At 39.5% G+C, this 17,394-nt stretch overlaps 1 protein-coding gene and 1 non-coding gene across 3 annotated transcripts in view; both read left to right on the top strand.

Annotated features, from left to right (window-relative positions):
• Positions 1–17,394, top strand: part of PELI2 (pellino E3 ubiquitin protein ligase family member 2) — a 207,435-nt gene that overhangs the window by 128,537 nt on the left and 61,504 nt on the right. The window lies entirely within an intron of this gene.
• On the top strand, positions 16,654–16,760 carry LOC118929470 (U6 spliceosomal RNA). The gene has a single exon (XR_005031585.1). It is a non-coding gene; the product is annotated as a U6 spliceosomal RNA (small nuclear RNA).

Raw genomic sequence — 17,394 nt, 5'->3', positions numbered from 1 at the left:
CTCCATGCTATACTACCATCCCTGTCACCAACCTATATTGTGATTGCGAAATATAGTGCCCCTTAATCTACTTCTCCCTTCCTCACCCATCCTCCCCAGCCCGTCCCCTTTGGTAATCACTAGTCCCTTCTCAGAGTCTTTAGAGTCTGCTGCTGTTTTGCTCCTTCTGTTTTGCATTGCTTTTATACTTGACAAATGATTGAAATCATTTGGTATTTGGCTTTCTCTGCCTGACTTACTTCACTGAGCATAATACTCTCTAGATCCATCCATGTTGTTGCAAATGGAAGGATTTCTTTTCTTTTTATGGCTGAACAATATTCCACTGTGTATATGCACCACATCTTCTTTGTCCATTCATCTATTGATGGACACTTAGTTTGCTTCCATATCTTGGCTATTGTAATAGTGCAGTGATAAACATGGGGTGCATATGTCTTTCAAATCAGGGATCTTGTTTTCTTGAGGTAAATTCCTAGGAGTGGAATTAGTGGGTCAAATGATATTTCTGTTTTTAGTTTCTTGAGGAACCTCCATATTGCTTTCCACAATCGTTGAAAATATTTACATTCCCACCAGCAGTGTGGGAGAGTTTCCCTTTTTCCACATCCTCATAAGCATTTGTTGTTTCTTATATTTTCGATAGTGGCCATCCGAACTGATTTGAGGTGATTGATAACTCATTGTGGTTTTAATTTGCCTTTCCCTCATGATTAGCAATGTGGAGCATCTTTTCATGTGCCTGTTGCACATTGTATTTCTTCTTTGGAGAAGTGTCTGTTCAGGTCCTCCATTCTTTTTTTAATTGGGTTATTTGTTTTTTGGATCTTGAGGCATATGAGTTCTTTATATATTTTGGATGTTAACCCCTTATCAGATGAATCATTTGTGAATATATTCTCCCATAATGTAGGATGCCTTTTTGTTCTGCTGATGGTGTCCTTGGCTGTACAGAGCTTTTTAGTTTGATGTAGTCCCCCTTGTTCATTTTTTATTCTGTTTCCCTTGCCCAGGGAGATGTGTACAGGAAAAAGTTGCTCATGTTTATATTCAAGAGAGTTTTGCCTAAGTTTTCTTCTAAGAGTTTTATGGTTTCATGACATAAATTCAGGTCTTTGATTCATTTTGAGTTTACTCTTGTGTATGGACTTAGTAATTTAGCTTCATTATCTTACATATAGTTGTCCAGTTTCCCCAACACCAGTTGTTGAAGAGGCTATCATTTCCCCATTGTATGTCCATGGCTACTTCATCATATATTAATTGACCATATATGTGTAGGTTTATATCTGGGCTCTCTAATCTCTTCCATTGATCTGTGGCTCTGTTCTTGTGCCAATACCAAAGTATTTTGATTACTGTAGCTTTGTAGTAGGGCTTGAAGTCAGGGAGTGTAATCTCCCCAGCTTTGTTCTTCTTTCTCAGGATTGCTTTGGCTATTTGGGGTCTTTTGTGGTTCAGTATAAATTTTAGAACAATTTTTTTTTAGTTTGTTGAAGAATGCTGTTGGTATTTTGATAGGGATTGCTTTGAACTTATAAATTGCTTTAGGCAGGTTGGCCATTTTGACAATATTCTTCCTTTCCATGAGCATGGGATAGATTTCTGTTTATTGGTGTCTTCTTTTATTTCTCTCATGAGCATCTTGTAGTTTTCAGACTGCAGGTCTCTTACCTCCTTGGTTAGGTTTATTCCTAGGCATATGCTTTTTTCTTTTAATTTTATATTGATATCATTAATGTACAATTACTTGAACAACATTATAGTTACTAGACTCCCCCTATTATCAAGTCCCCCCCACATGCCCCATTACAGCCATTGTCCATCAGCATAGTAAGATTCTATAGAATCATTACTTGTCTTCTCTGTATATACTGCCTTTCCTGTGTCCCCCCCACCCACATTATGTGTGCTAATCGTAATGCCCCTTATTCCCCCTTATCCCTCCCTTCCCACCCATTCTCCCCAGTCCCTTTCCCTTTGATAACTGTTAGTCCATTCTTAGGTTCTGTGAGTCTGCTGCTGTTTTGTTCCTTCTGTTTTTTCTTTGTTCTTATACTCCACTGATGAGTGAAATCATTTGATACTTGTCTTTCTCTACCTGGCTTATTTCACTGAGCATAATACCCTCTAGCTCCATCCATGTTGTTGCAAATGGTAGGATTTATTTTCTTCTTATGGCTGAATAATATTCCATTGTGTATGTGTACCACAGCTTCTTTATCCATTCATCTACTAATGGACACTTAGGTTGCTTCCATTTTTTGGCTATTGTAAATAGTGCTGTGATAAACATAGGAGTGCATATGTCTTTTTCAAACTGGGTGGCTGCATTCTTAGGGCAAATTCCTAGGAGTGGAATTCCTGGGTCAAATGGTATTTCTATTTTTAGTTTTTTGAGGAACCTCCATACTGCTTTCCACAATGGTTGAACTAGTTTGCATTCCCACTAGCAGTGTAGGAGGGTTCCCCTTTCTCCACATTCTCGCCAGCATTTGTTGTTGTTGGTCTTTTGGGTGGTGGCAATCCTAACTGGTGTGAGGTGATATCTCATTGTGATTTTAATTTGCATTTCTCTGATGACTAGCAATGTGGAGCATCTTTTCATGTGCCTGTTGTCCATTTGAATTTCTTCTTTGGAGAAGTGTTTGTTCAGCAACTCTGCCCATTTTTTAATTGGATTTTTTGCTTTTTGTTTGTTGAGGTGCATGAGCTCTTTATATAATTTGGATGTCAACCCTTTTATCCTAGGTATATGCTTTTTGATGCAATTTGAAATGGAGTTATTTTTCTGATTTCTCTTTCTGCTAATTCATTGTTAATATGTAGGATTGCAACAGATTTCTGCATATTTTGTATCCTGTAACTTTGCTCAATTCAATTATTCTAATCATCTTTTAGTGGAGTCTTTAGGGTTTTCTATGTGTAATAAATATGTAATCTGCAAATAGTGACAGTTAACTTCTTCCTTAACAATTTGGGTGCCTTCTGTCTCTTTGTGTTGTCTGATTGCCTTGGCTAGGACCTCCACTACTATGCTGAATTAAAGTGGTGAGAGTGGGCAACCTTGTCTTGTTCCCCCAATTTAGAGAAAAACTTTCAGCTTTTTTTGCTATTAAGTATGATGTTGGCTATGGATTTGTCATATATGGCCTTTATTATGTTGAAGTGCATACCTTCTATTTATTGAGATGATCATGTGATTTTTGTCCTTCTGTTGATGTGGTGTATGATATTGATTCATTTTCAAGTATTGTACCATCCTTGCATCCCTAGAATAAATCCCACTTGTTCATAATGGATGATATTTCTGATCTATTTTTGAATTCGGTTTGCTAATATTTTGTTGAGTATTTTTGCATCTATGTTCATCAGGGATATTGGTCTGTAATTTTCTTTTTTTGTGGTGTCTTTGCCTGGTTTTGGTATTAGAGTGATGCTGGCCTCATAGAATGAGTTTGGAAGTATTCCCTCCTCTTCTACTTTTGGAGTACTTTAAGAAGGATGAGTATTAGCTCTTCTTTAAATGTTTGATAAAATTCAGCTGTGAAGCTATCTGGAACAGGCATTTTATTCTTAGTTTTTTGATTACCAGTTCGATTTCATTACTGGTAATTGTTCTGTTCAGATTTTCTATTTCTTCCTGGGTCAGTCTTGGAAGGTTTTATTTTTCTAGAAAGTTGCCTGTGTCTTCTAGTTTGTTCAACTTATTGACATATACTTTTTCATGGTATTGTATAATAATTCTTTGTATTTCCATTGTGTCTATTTTGATTATTCCTTTTTCATTTGTGATTCTGTTTATGTGTGGACACTCTTTTTTTCTTATAAGTCTGACTTTGGGTTTATTTATTTTGTTTATTTTCTCCATGAACCAGCTCCTGGTTTCATTGATTCTTTCTGTATTTCTACTCCGATCTTTATTATGTCCGTCCTACTGACTTTGGGTTTCCTTTGTTCTTCTTTTTCTAATTTCCTTAGTTGTGAGTTTAGACTGTTTTTTGGAGGGATTATTCTAGTTTCTTGAAATAAACCTGTATTGCTACATACTTTCCTCTTAGAACTGCATTAGCTGTATTCCACAGGTTTTGGGCTGTTGAGTTGTTGTTTTCATTTGTCTCCATATATTGCTTGATCTCTGTTTTTATTTGGTCACTGATCCATTGATTATATAGGAGCATGGTGTTAAAGCCTTCATGTGTTTGTGGACTTTTTGTTTTCTTTGCATAATTAATTTCTACTTTCATACCATTGTGGTCTGAAAAGCTGCTTGATACATTTTCAGTTTTTTGTAACGTACTGAGGCTCTTTTTGTGGTCTACTATGTGATCTATTCTGGAAAACGTTTTGTGTACACTTGAGAAGAATGTGTATCCTGCTGCTTTGGGGTGGAATGTTCTGTATGTATCTGTTAGGTCCATCTGTTCTAATGTATTGTTCAGTGCCTCTGTTTAGTTACTTGTTTTCTGTCTGGCTGATCTGTCTGTTGGTGTGAGTGGTGTGTTAAAGTCTCCTAAAATGAATGTGTTGCAGTCTGTTTTCCCCTTTAATTTTGTTAGTATTTGTTTTACATATTTAGGTGCTCCTATATTGGAACATAGATTTATAATGGTTATATCCTCTTGTTGGACTGACTCCTTTATCATTATGTAATGTCCTTCTTTGTCTCTTGTTACTTTCTTTTGAAATCTGTTTTGTCTGATGTAAGTAATGCTACTCTTGCTTTTCTCTTCCTATTATTTGCATGAAATATCTCTCCATATCTTCACTTTTAGTCTATGTTTGTCTTGGGTCTGAGATGAGTCTCTTGTAAGCAGCATATATATGGGTCTTGTGTTTTTATCCATTCTGCGACTCTATGTCTTCTGATTGGTTCATTCAGTCCATTTGCATTTAAGATGATTATTGATAGATATGTACTTATTGCCATTGTAAGCTTTATATTTGTGGTTCCCAAAGGTTCAAGATTGCTTCCTTACTATCTAACAGTCAGTCTATCTTAAATCACTTATTAGTCTATTTCAAATACAATGTAAGGGTACTTTTACCCCCTGTCTTCTTCTTCTTCCTCCTCCACTCTGTGTATTAGGTTTCATATTCTTCACTTTTTGTGTATTCCTTGACTGATTTTTTGAGTAGTAAATTTAATCTCATACTTGCTTGGTAATTAATTGGTCTACTACCTTTACTGTAGGTTTATTTTCTCTGGTGACAGCTATTTAGGTTTAGCAACATTTCCATCTAGAGCAGCCCCATTAACATATCCTGTAGGAGTGGTTTAGTTGTGGTGGATTCCTTCAACTTTTGTTTATCTGAAAATTGTTTATCCCCTGCTTCAAATTTAAATGATAATCTTGTCAGGTAGAGTATTCTTGGTTGGAGGTCCTTGTGTTTCGTCATATGAAATATATCATCCCACTCCCATGTTGCCTGTAAAGTTTCTGCTGAGAAGTCTGCTGATAGCCTGATGGAGTTTCTTTTATAAGTAGTATTTTTTCTCTTTCTGGCTGCTTTCAGTACTCTCTCCTTGTCCTTGATCTTTGCCATTTTAATTATTATATGTCTTGGTGTTGTCTTCCTAGGGTTCCTTTTGTTAAAGGTTCTCTGTACTTCCATGACCTTGAGTGTCTATTTCCTTCCCCAGCCTAGACATTTTCAAAAATTATTTCCTCAAAGAGACTTTCTATCCCTTTGTCTCTCTCTTCTTCTTCTGGTACCCACATTATAAGAATATTTTTCTGTTTGGTCACACAGCTCTCTTATTATTCTTTCAGTCCCAGAGATCCTATTTTCTGTTTTTCAGCTTCATTGATTTGTTGCTCCCTAATTTCCATATCTTTTTACAACTTATTCAATTTGTGAAAGTCTGCTATTAAGTCCCTCCATTGTATTTTTCATTTCAGATACTGTAATTTTCAGCTCTGAGTTATTCTTTTGGAGGTCGTCTCTTTGTTGAGGTCCTCACTGAGATCTTGAATACTTTTCTGTACATTTGTGAGCATGTTTATAACTTTTACTTTGAAGTCTTTATCAAGAAGATTGGTAATTTCAGTTTCAGCCTTCTTTCTGGTGTTTTATAGTTTTGTTTGGACCAAATTCCTCCCCTTTTCATTTTTTATAGTGTTTCCTATGAAATAATAGCTTTCTATAGGAGGTGCCTTCTAGGGCCCAGAAGTTCAATTTCCTCTGTGGCAACCCCAGCTGTTGGCATGCAGTGGGCAGGGCATCTTTCTGGCTGGCTTGTAGTGATATGATTTCAGGTGGGCTGTCAGGGCTGTCAGATCATTGCACACATGAAGAATACTCGGGGAGCTGCTGTGGGCAGAGCCACCCTTCACCTGTCCTGCAGCAATGGCTGGGGCCACAGGCGAGCAGGACCAGTGTCTGCTGGGAGGAATGAACTCTCAGGGATGGCTACCAGCTGGCCTGAAACAGGGCTGAGAAAGCTGGGAGGGTCTCCTTCTGCCTACCTGGAAGCAAAGGTTGATGCACTGCTGGTGCACGGGCTATGTGCCAGAGGGAGAAGCCTGGGGGCTGCATTGCCAGTGAGGAGGGTGGAGCTTCGAGACTTCCTGAGAGTTCCTAAGCTGTTGGGCTGAGGGCAGGCTGGGGAGGTATTGTACACCTGATCTTTCTCCTGAGCAGAGAGCACTGTATAACCCTGCCCCTCTGGTGCCCCTCTCACTGCTGGGAAGTCTTTCAAACTGCCTGCTTTGCTTTTGTCCTGGGGGTGGGGCCATAGAGCATTCTGGTTCTCCACAAGCAGCTGGAATGTCAGCCTCACCGAGTGTTCTGTCTGTTTTTGAGTGTTGAGTTCAGTCCTACTAATCACCAGAGCACCATGTAATGTGGGTTCATACTCCTGGAGCAGATCTCCAGGGCCAGGTGTTCAGCTGTCCTGGGCTCCTACTCCCTCCCCACTCCATTCCTCTTCCTCCTGCCTGTGGTTTGGGGGAGGGGGAAGACTTGGGTCCTGCTGAATTGTGGCTTTGCTCCTTTATGCTTTTCCCTGAGATCTTCTCTTCTTCCCCAGATGTAGGTAGTCAGTTCTGCAGTCTTCAGGTCATTTTCAGGTTTAGTTGTATTTGCTGTATTTTCATGTTCTGTGTGCTTTTGGGAGGAGGTTTCTGCCTTGCCTTCTTACACCGCCATCTTTTTCCTGGAAATTCTTTAGATCAAACAGTATAATTAGTTGAAATATACTTGTAGAATATTGGGTTGCCTTAACCATTGAAAATGGTTGCATGAATCTGAAATAGAGTACAAAAATAATTTTCAGTGTCTATATGGTAATGATCATTAAGCAATGAACGTGTCTTGAGACAAACGTGTGGCATCACTTAACATAGTAAACAATGAGAGTAGTAAGTTCTGTGCACATTTTTCTTCAGCTTTTTAAGATGTTAGAGTTCAGAATAAGCACATGCATCATCTCATTTGAACCTTGCAATAACTCTGAAGTGACAAAATATAGATCATTATTCCCATTTTTTAGTTGAAGGAATTTACAGCACAGAGAAGTAAAATAGCTGCCTAGAACAAGGAGTGATTCATTCTGATCATCAGGAGAGTCATGGAAACCTTCACACAAGAGGTGATCTTTAACCAGGGCTTCACATTTTGTTAAGGTGTGAATATGAAAGGAGGCATTCAGGTTGAGCAGTGAACCAAGGTGGAGAGGCAAGGGAGGACCAGGTGGGTTGGAAAGTAGAGGGAAGTCATGTGGCACATATTGAGAGATTGGGCCAGAAAGGTAATGTGAGGCCAAAACCCATTGAGTTTTGAATGACAAGCTCAGGAATTGGGGCCTAAATCTGCAACACTGGGCAGCTAGTTGAGGATTAGAGGAAGGGGAATGACTCTCACTGGGGTCTGGAGTGAAGGAAAGACCTGGGGCCATTGCTGCTTATTCCTAGGCTTAGTTGTTTGAAACCACGAATGTTCGTTAAGTGCTGGTGGTGACGGGAAGTCATGTGCTGGGTGCTTCTACTCGCCATGCACTTTGTAAGAGGACTTTCCTCTGAGAGAATACCTCATTAGCATGATTGATTACCAATTCACCAAGAAAACAGTCTTCTCTCCCAAGTGTTGCCTCGACATCTGTATTTATGCTTCCATTGCGCCTTTCATACAAACGGTGGAATACTTTACCTGGTTTTGGTATTAGGGTGATGTTAGCTTCATAGAATGAGTTTGGGAGTATCCCCTCCTCTTCTATTTCTTGGAAAACTTTAAGGAGAATGGGTATTATGTCTTCCCTGTATGTCTGATAAAATTCCGAGGTAAATCCATCTGGCCCGGGGGTTTTGTTCTTTGGTAGTTTTTTGATTACCGCTTCAATTTCGTTGCTGGTAATTGGTCTGTTTAGATTTTCTGTTTCTTTTTGGGTCAGTCTTGGAAGGTTGTATTTTTCTAGGAAGTTGTCCATTTCTCCTAGGTTTCCCAGCTTGTTAGCATATAGGTTTTCATAGTAGTCTCTAATAATTCTTTGTATTTCTGCAGGATCTGTTGTGATTTTTCCTTTCTCATTTCTGATACTGTTGATTTGTGTTGACTCTCTTTTCCTCTTAATAAGTCTGGCTAGAGGCTTATCTATTTTGTTTATTTTCTCGAAGAACCAGCTCTTGGTTTCATTGATTTTTGCTATTGTTTTATTCTTCTCAATTTTATTTATTTCTTCTCTGATCTTTATTATGTCCCTCCTTCTGCTGACCTTAGGCCTCATTTGTTCTTCTTTTTCCAATTTTGATAGTTGTGACATTAGACCGTTCATTTGGGATTGCTCTTCCTTTTTTAAATATGCTTGGAGTGCTATATACTTTCCTCTTAAGACTGCTTTTGCTGCGTCCCACAGAAGTTGGGGTTTAGTGTTGTTGTTGTCATTTGTTTCCATATATTGCTGGATCTCCATTTTGATTTGGTCATTGATCCATTGATTATTTAGGAGCGTGTTGTTTAGCCTCCATGTGTTTGTGAGCCTTTTTGCTTTCTTTGAACAGTTTATTTCTAGTTTAATGCCTTTGTGGTCTGAAAAGTTGGTTGGTAGGATTTCAATCTTTTGGAATTTACTGAGGCTCTTTTTGTGTCCTAGTATGTGGTCTATTCTGGAGAATGTTCCATGTGCACTTGAGAAGAACGTGTATCCTGTTGCTTTTGGATGTAGAGTTCTGTAGATGTCTATTAGGTCCATCTGTTCTAGTGTGTTGTTCAGTGCCTCTGTGTCCTTACTTATTTTCTGTCTGGTGGATCTGTCCTTTGGAGTGAGTGGTGTGTTGAAGTCTCCTAGAATGAATGCATTGCATTCTATTTCCTCCTTTAGTTCTGTTAATATTTGTTTCAGGTATGTTGGTGCTCCTGTATTGGGTGCATATATATTTATAATGGTTATATCCTCTTGATGGACTGAGCCCTTTATCATTATGTAATGTCCTTCTTTGTCTTTTGTTACTTTCTTTATTTTGAAGTCTGTTTTGTCTGATACCAGAATTGCAACACCTGCTTTCTTCTCTCTGTTGTTTGCTTGAAATATCTTTTTCCATCCCTTGACTTTAAGTCTGTGCGCGTCTTTGGGTTTGAGGTGAGTCTCTTGTAAGCAGCATATGGATGGATCTTGCTTTTTTATCCATTCTATTACTCTGTGTCTTTTGATTGGTGCATTCAGTCCATTTACATTTAGGGTGATTATTGAAAGGTATGAATTTATTGCCATTGCAGGCTTTAAGTTTGTGGTTACCAAAGGTTTAGGGTTAGCTTCTTTACTGTCTTACTGTCTAACTTAACTCGCTTGTTGAGCTATTATAAACACAATCTGATGATTCTTTATTTCTCTCCCTTCTTATTCCTCCTCCTCCCTTCTTCATATGTTGGGTGTTTTGTTGTGTGCTCTTTTTAGGAGTGCTCCCATCTAGAGCAGTCCCTGTAGGATGCCCTGTAGAGGTGGTTTGTGGGAGGCAAATTCCCTCAACTTTTGCTTGTCTGGGAATTGTTTAATCCCTCCTTCATATTTAAATGATATTCGTGCTGGATACAGTAGTCTTGGTTCGAGGCCCTTCTGTTTCATTGCATTAAGTATATCATGCCATTCTCTTCTGGCCTGTAGGGTTTCTGTTGAGAAGTCTGATGATAGCCTGATGGGTTTTCCTTTGTAGGTAACCTTTTTTTTCTCTCTGGCTGCTTGTAATACTTTGTCCTTGTCTTTGATCTTTGCCATTTTAATTATTATGTGTCTTGGTGTTGCCCTCCTTGGATCCCTTGTCATGGGAGTTCTGTGTACCTCTGTGGTCTGAGAGGCCATTTCTTCCCCTAGTTTGGGGAAATTTTCAGCAATTATTTCTTCAAAGACATTTTCTATCCCCTTTTCTCTCTCTACTTCTTCTGGAATGCCTATGATTCTTAAATTATTTCTTTTATATTGATCACTCAGCTCTCTTAAAATTCTTTCATTCCTGGAGATCCTTTTATCTCTCTCTGCATCAGCTTCTCTGCGTTCCTGTTCTCTGTTTTCTAGTCCATTAATGGTCTCTTGCATCTCGTCCATTCTGTTTTGAAGTCCTTCCAGAGCTTGTTTTATTTCTGAATTCTCCTTCCTTAGTTCTTGCATATTTCTCTGCAAGTCCATCAGCATGGTTATGACTTTTGTTTTGAATTCTTTTTCAGGTAGACTGGCTAAATCTATCTCCCCAGATTCCTTCTCAGGGGAAGATGTAGCAGATGCCGAAGCTGTCTGGGTTAGTCTTGTCTGAATCATATTTTTTTGCCTTTTCATGTTGACAGGTGCTATTGACTGTCAGCTGGGAGGGCCAAAATTTTCACTTACTACTGGCCTTTCTTTACTGGGGCAACTGCGACCCCTAGTGGCTTGTGTTGGGTAATTGCGTGTAGAGTGGGTCTTTGTGTCTTGCCTGGCCGGAAGGGAGAAATTTCCCTTTCTGTGGGCGGAATTTGTCTCAGGCTGCTTCTCTGCTTTCGCAGCGCCCAGTGGGGTGATGGATGGGGGGGCTGCTTGACTGTTTGCCTCCGTGAGGGGTCTCAGAGCTGTTGCCCAGGGGGTTAGTGCACCCGGTTTTCCCTGTAATTTCCAGCTGCTGTACTGTGACCTGGGTTGTTTCCGTCAAGCTGTTAAGTCCCTGTCCCTTTAAGACTTTCAAAAAGCCCCCGCTTTTCTTTGTCACAGGGGCATCAGCTTCAGCACCCGCTCTGAGGTCTTACCCCCTGTTCTCCCAGTATCCAGGGCCCCCTGGGCATATACTGTGTCTGCGCTCTGGCCCGGATGGCTGGGGCTGGGTGTTCGGCAGTCCTGGGCTCCGTCTCCCTCCCGCTCTGCCTATTGTTCTCCCGCCGGGAGCTGGGGGGAGGGGCGCTCGCGTCCCGCAGGGCCGGGGCTTGTATCTTACCCCTTTCACCAGTCGCTGGGTTCTCGCTGGTGTAGCTGCAGTCTGGCCACTGTCCTGCGTCTTCTGGTCTCTCTTTTAGGGCTAGTTGTGTTTGTTGTATTTTCAAAAGTATATATGTTTTTGGGAGGAGATTCCCACTGTCCTACTCACGCCGCCATGTTGGCTCCGCCTCCTGCAAACGGTGGAATACTTTAATCGTTTCATCCCAGTACTAGTTCTGTGTTTTGACCATGGAAGATGGATTATTTGGTGCTCAGAAATGCTATTGGTTTCAAAGGGTTGAGATGGGTATCTTTTACTTTCCAGAAATGCACCCATGAGAATTCTAACCTTAAGGTATTAACATCCATTAAAATTCAAGCGATATTGGATATTCACTCCATTTCCAGGTATCCATGGGAGGAAAGAAAAGTGAGACCAAGTACCCTGGACAGTTAATTGTTCCTATTTGTTTGGCATCATTTACTTATGTTATACATTTGTCTCCCAGCCCTTAATCACAGTATTATTCTTATCTACAAGTCTTGTCTCCATTTCTGTGAAGGCCTTCCTCTCCCCAAGGTACCTTTTTTCCTCCATTCTTTCTAAATCCCATTACCTTAGCATCCTGCTCAAGGACCGCCCCCTTCTAGGATCCTTACCCAACTTTTCCAAGCTACTGTGTGTTTAACTCAATAACTACGTTTAGAGTAATCTATGAGGTACAAGGTCCTGTGTGAGTAACCTGGGGACAGGAACTATATGCCTAACTTAATCTTTATAATCTCTGAACATGGTGCTAGGCATATAGCATGGGGTGCTTGTATGTCTTGTAAAGAAGTGAGGCACTTATGTTCCCTTGACACCAAAGACTTGAACAGCACTGGAAGTAGCATGGCAACCTGTGTGTTGAGTTCTGTGGGAAAGCAGAGAAGGTAGACTGGGAACAGTGGCAGAAAATGTGTGCTGTACTTCTTTGTCCATTAGAATGTGTGCATTAGCTCTGCAATAACTCATTCCATCAAAGGTCATTGAGTGCCTGCTGTGGCCAGCAGCTGATCTGGGCCCTGTGGATATGTGAATCATGAGGTCATTTAAGTGCTGTTGAGGTGGGGAAAGCCTTTCTGAGAGATGTGTTTGACTGCTGTGAGCAGTCAAGATTGGAGGGGTGTTTCAGGGGTGAGGCAGGTATGCTCTGATGTTCTGTAAGAGCTGGAAGTTCCCTTTAACTGCAGCTTTTGGAAAACCCTGTCTTCCTTTCTGAGGATTCTCTAAGCAAGGGTGTGTATCCTATCCCTCCTGTCATACCATGTGTTCTGCCCAACTGTTGACTTCTGTCTTGTTTCTGGACTTGAGGAGCATTGTACTGGTAGACTGGAAGGCCTGAATGAAAGCCTGGGCCATCCTGGAAACATTTCAGTTTGCGGAGGCCGGTCAGACTTTAGCCAGATAAGTCAATATGAGAGAGATGGGTGGTTTCTTAGATTAAGTTCTCTAGAGCAAAGCCTGTGTAAGTGCTTTCTTAAGGAATTGTTTTAGGAAAAACCAGTAAGGAAGTGAGGGAACCCGAGGAGAAGCTGAAAAAATCTCCTTTTAGCCAAAGTCTAGCCTCAGCCTTCTGGAGAGAGCTCTGAAGCATGGGGTCACACAGTTGCCCTGCTGGGAGCCGGGAGACTGGGGTCTGACCTTTTTCTTTCCCATTAGTTATGGGCTCTAGGCCACCCTTGGGGAAGAGCATCATCTCCCAGGCATCTTCAAATTAAGCTGTCCAAGGGAACTTCCTCAGAAGAGGGTTCAGTTGTGAACCATTAAACACTCAGCTGCCCACTTCCCATGGCAGGGTTAGTGGTATATCAGGCCCTGTGAAGGGTCACTGACAGAGGTGCTCTTCTGTTTGATATTTGTACTTTTTAACCTTAGTATACCTCTTTCTATTCACAAATAGAATGATCCTCCTGGGAAGATAGTGGCATAATATTTGTGTAGCTCTTTAAACTTAAAAAATCAAGCTTATTTTCGTATTTCATTTTATCCCTACAAACACCATGCAGAGTAGGGTAGTTACTGATACTTTATAGCTGAGAACATTGTAATATATGAAGGTTAAGTAACTTCAGGTCAAGGAGTAGTAGTTTCCACTGGCTTCCCTGTTTAACCCTAGCAACAGTTCTCTGAGGTGGGCATCATTATCCCCAAAAGTTGTGATGCAGGGAGGTTAAGTGACATGCCTGTGTTCTCAGAGTTGGTATGCTGTGGACCTGTGATCATGACTGCCTGTTTAACTCCACACTCTGCTTTAGTCTCACCGTACCCTGCAGCTCTGCAGTTGTTGGCAAAACCAAGTCCAAGATTCAAGTGTGACACCTGTAACTCTTGGAAAGAGGACTCTATGCATAAATGATGGGGACCATTAGATGTAAACTTTTAAAGGTGTTATTTAAAGCTAGTGTAGCATATCAGGATACGTTGTTAAAGCTCTGGGGGTTGCTACATCAAGAGTAGTCACATACATGATATTTTAGTTCAACTTACATTCATCTTGTGTTTCTGTCTAAATTGGCATGACAGCTTGAGACTCCAAACATTGTGTACCATAATTCTCTTGTTTTTTTTCATAGTGATGCATAAATACATTATGAAGTAAAGCTGTGAGAATTTTTAATTCATTTAATTTGAGAATAGCACAGGGTAATAATATCTCAGGCATTTAAAATGCTTGAGAGGATAGGGTATTCTGATTGAATAATTTACTCATTTGGCAAGCATTTATGAGTGTTCTGTGTACCAGACATTGTGCTAGTTAGACAGTAAAGAGCTGACAATTTATAAACAAGTGTATAGTCACCATAGTACAGAGTGCTGTAAGTAGCCAGTCTTGAGAAAGAGTGTTTAGGCTTTGAAAATAATTATCATCATTAATGGTAGCATAACCCTGTTTTAAAGTAAGACTGCCCAAAGCAGAGATGTTCCTACACTGTGTTCATTAGTAGAGAGTCTTTATTGGAACATTATTGTATGTAAAGTACTATAAATTATTCCCATCGTTTGCCAAGTCAACAAGCTTTGAAAGAAGCTTTAGAAAATATAATCATAACATTACTTATGTGAAAACAAATTTAACCTGTAACATTATAAGATGTGTTTGTGTATTGGTGGTCATGGTGGATTCAGTTTGGGTTAGTTTAGATGAAAAATACCATCCAATTCAAAATAAAAATTAATTAGAAATGCCAGAAGCCAGGTATTGTCTGGAGAAAAGGGGTAACCAGAAAACATTATTGAAATATGAATGGATATATGTACATAAGAACTTCAATTTGTCCTTGGATCTTCTAGCAAAGTTTTATGTTGAGGTTGGTTGAGTCTGCTTTTCTTATTTAACACACATTGTAATTAGAAAGCAAAAACCTTCAGAACTTCTTGGGAAGTAGCTAATATATAGAATAAATGAAATCACTAGTTAACCTAGCTGATAACTTTTTATATAACAAAAGATTTTATTGCAGGTAGATTTCAGACAGGTCTCCCTTCATCTCATAGCTCTGATTAGTTACATAGGATGACCCACATTATTATATATTATCTACTTTGACAACAATCAAAGTATATAGTGTTGTTTTTCCTTTCATAATATGAATTGGAGTATTTTTTTTCCTAAATATTTGCCTGCAAATATATAGGGCCCTATTTCAGTAATATATAGTGGATATCAGTGGAAAATAGGATATTATTTGACCACAATTATCTTTATAGCAAGTGTGTTTTCTATTGTGAGAGAGGTACCTACTAAGTCAAAGAATAGATGTACATAAATCTCTCATAAATTAGTTGTGTAGTATGTGTGTCTAAGAAACTTTTCTAGGTCCTGGAAGTAATAGCAATGAACAACACAAAAAGTTCTTACCATTTCAGAGCTTACTTTATAATGTGAGCTGGGAAGAAGACAGTAAATGAGCAAGATAAATATCAGTTTTTATTAAGTGCTCAGAATAAAATAGCATTGTGGAGAACTAGAGTATGACTTTAGTATTTAATGTTATCAGAAGTGTTATAATGCAAGAAGTTGAATTAGGTTTAAAATTGTCATCAAGTATGTGAGATTCTCTCCTCTCTCCCAGCTGTCATTCACTCCCTCTTCTCTAGAGGTTTTCTAAATTTATGTAGAATAGAGTTCTGTTTCTACTCATCAAGAATTAATTGCTACACAAAGTCCTTCCCTCTCACTGCTTCAAAAACTGAAGCACTGGACAAAATATATTAAATAACTTTTTGCATACATTGGACAACAGGCAACTCAGGGCTGTGTTTCCTGAGAAGAGAAATAAATGAGGCAACCTCCTCTTTCTCCCCCATTTACTGCCTGAGGCAGTTTCCAGACCCAAGAGCAGGGATGAGGAACCAAACAGCTTCATGATTCTCACTGAGTTGAAGAGCCAGAGATTATGGTTGAGGCAGCTTGAATTTGTGAAAGACAGTACCAGAGATAATGGAGCTTTATAGGGAGAAAGAGTTCTGGATAGCAGCAGAGACTACAGTGCTCCTTGAGACCCTGGCTAAGGAGTGCTTTACACATTTATGGGGTAAAACCCCATCCAGGGGTGGGAAGAAACACTGGAAAAACGGTAGGTTGAATGATTTCTGTAGCGTACAAAGGGCTGGGGATTAGTTCATGTTCCCACCTGCAGAATGGAACGATCTCATAGCACAAGGGAAATATGATAGAGTCTGCACAAGATTATTGCCTAAGTAATGAGGCTATATTATCCTTAGATCAAAGTCTGCTCTGGGCTTGCCCTAACAAAGCTGAAAAGCAAGCCTTGAGAAAGCAAACTGATTTAAAGTAACTTAACCGCCTGCCAGGACAAGTCCAACACCCTTAACAAAATCCACTACCCAAAACCATAAAATTAAGTGTCCAGCATCTGATCAAAAACTGCCAGAAATGCAAAACAGTAGTAAATAATGACCTGTATGGAAAGGGGAAAAATAGTCAACAGAAACAAATCTAGAAATTACAAATGGATTTAATAGTAAGAAGGTTAAAACAACTGCTGCAGTTATATTCCCTATAATCAAGGATGTAGATGAAAACATGAACATGTTTAAGAAAGAAGTGAAAGTACAAAAAAAAAAACCCAACCAAAACTTCCAAAGGTGAAAAATGAAATGTGTCAAATGGAAAATGAGCTGAATGAGGTAACAGCGATTAAAAACTGAAGAAGAAAAGATTGGTGAATTTGAAGACATAGCAATAGAAAGTATTCAGTAAAAGCAGAGAGAGGGTGCTCGCTTCGGCATCCATATACTAAAATGGGAACAATACAGAGAAGATTAGCATGGCCCCTGCGCAAGGACGACACACAAATTCGTGAAGTGTTCCATATTTTTGTATAATGATTAGCATGTATAATGTGGGGGGAGTCACGAGGAGGGCTGTGCAGCACAGGGGGGACAAGTGGTGATTCTGCAGCATCTTGCTGCGCTGATGGACAGTGACTGTGGTGGGGTTTGTGGGGGGCACTTGGTGAGGAGGAGGGCCTGGTAAACATTATGTTCTTCATGTAATTGTAGATTAATGATAACAAAAAAAAAGCAAAGAGAGGGAAAATGACTGAAACAAATTAAAAGAGTCACAGTAAATTATAGAAAAATGGTCTCAAATATGTGTATTTGGTATCTTAGAAAAATAGGTATAGGGGAGGAAAGAAAAGAATGTCCAAAATTTCTCCAAATTTGATAAAAATTATGTATCTGAGACCTAAGACACTCAGTGAACCCCAAAGAGAAGAAACATAAGAAATACAACAGTAATACACATCACAATGAAGTTGCTGAAAACCAGCAATAAGCAGAAAATCTCAAAAGCATCCAGAGAAAAAAAGGATGTATATACAGAGGAACAAAAATGAAAGAACAAAAAAACTTCTTTTCAGAAATATTGCAGAGACAATGGATTAACTTCTTGAAAGTGCTAGAAGGGATATATGGAAAGAAAGAGAAAAAAGGGAAGACCAAAAACCTA

Source organism: Manis pentadactyla, chromosome 11 (assembly GCF_030020395.1).
Source record: "Manis pentadactyla isolate mManPen7 chromosome 11, mManPen7.hap1, whole genome shotgun sequence".
Taxonomy (NCBI): Eukaryota; Metazoa; Chordata; class Mammalia; order Pholidota; family Manidae; genus Manis; species Manis pentadactyla.
This window is presented reverse-complemented; position numbering and strand designations above follow the sequence as displayed.